Source organism: Triticum dicoccoides, chromosome 5B (genome assembly GCF_002162155.2).
Source record: "Triticum dicoccoides isolate Atlit2015 ecotype Zavitan chromosome 5B, WEW_v2.0, whole genome shotgun sequence".
NCBI lineage: Eukaryota > Viridiplantae > Streptophyta > Magnoliopsida > Poales > Poaceae > Triticum > Triticum dicoccoides.
Window position 1 is genome coordinate 412,374,682 of NC_041389.1, and position 845 is coordinate 412,375,526.

The window sequence follows — 845 nt, forward strand, 5'->3', positions numbered from 1 at the left end:
AGGCAGAGGAGGAGTGGGATGAGGGGGAGGGAGTGGGGGCGAGTGGGAGTAGTGGGAGGGGGGTGGCGCTAGATCACGGGGAGGGGAGGAGGCTTAGTAGGCCAGGGGGTGCGGGAGTGGGTCGGCTGGGCCGACTGGCTCCTTCGGCCAACTGGGCCAAGGCCCACTCGGGGGATGGGGGGGGGGTTGTGTAACGCCCCAGATTCGATGCGCCATGTGTCTGCCTGTTATTTACTGTCATTGCCATGTCATTTGCTTGCGTGTTGCATTTTATCATGTCATCATGTGCATTTCATTTTGCATACGTGTTCGTCTCATGCATCCAAGCCTTTTCCCCGTTGTCCGTTTCGCGATCCGGCACTCCTATGCCCTCCGGCGTTCCCCTTTCGTCTCTCGTTGTGAGTGGGTGTTAAACTTTCTCGGAATGGACCGAGGCTTGCCAAGCGGCCTTGGTATACCACCGGTAGACCGCCTGTCAAGTTTCGTGCCATTTGGAGGTCGTTTGATACTCCAACGGTTAACCGGGTAACCGTAAGGCCCCTCTCTCTTTGCAGCCCAACACCCTTTCCAAAGTGTCCCAAAACCCAGCAAACTCCCCTCCATGCTCTCAGTCGTTCGATCGCGATCGCATGGCGAAAACCGCTCCTCATTTGGACTCTCCTAGCTCCCTCTACCTATAAATATGCCCCTCTCCCGAAAAATCCCGGATCAATTCCCCCTAACCCTAAAAAATCTCCTCCCCGCGCCGCCGGACACGTCCACGTCGTGCCGGACGTGCCCGACCTGCTCCGCCGCCGCCATGTGTCGCTGCCCGACTAGCCCGCGCCCGCGCGCCGCCCGCGGCC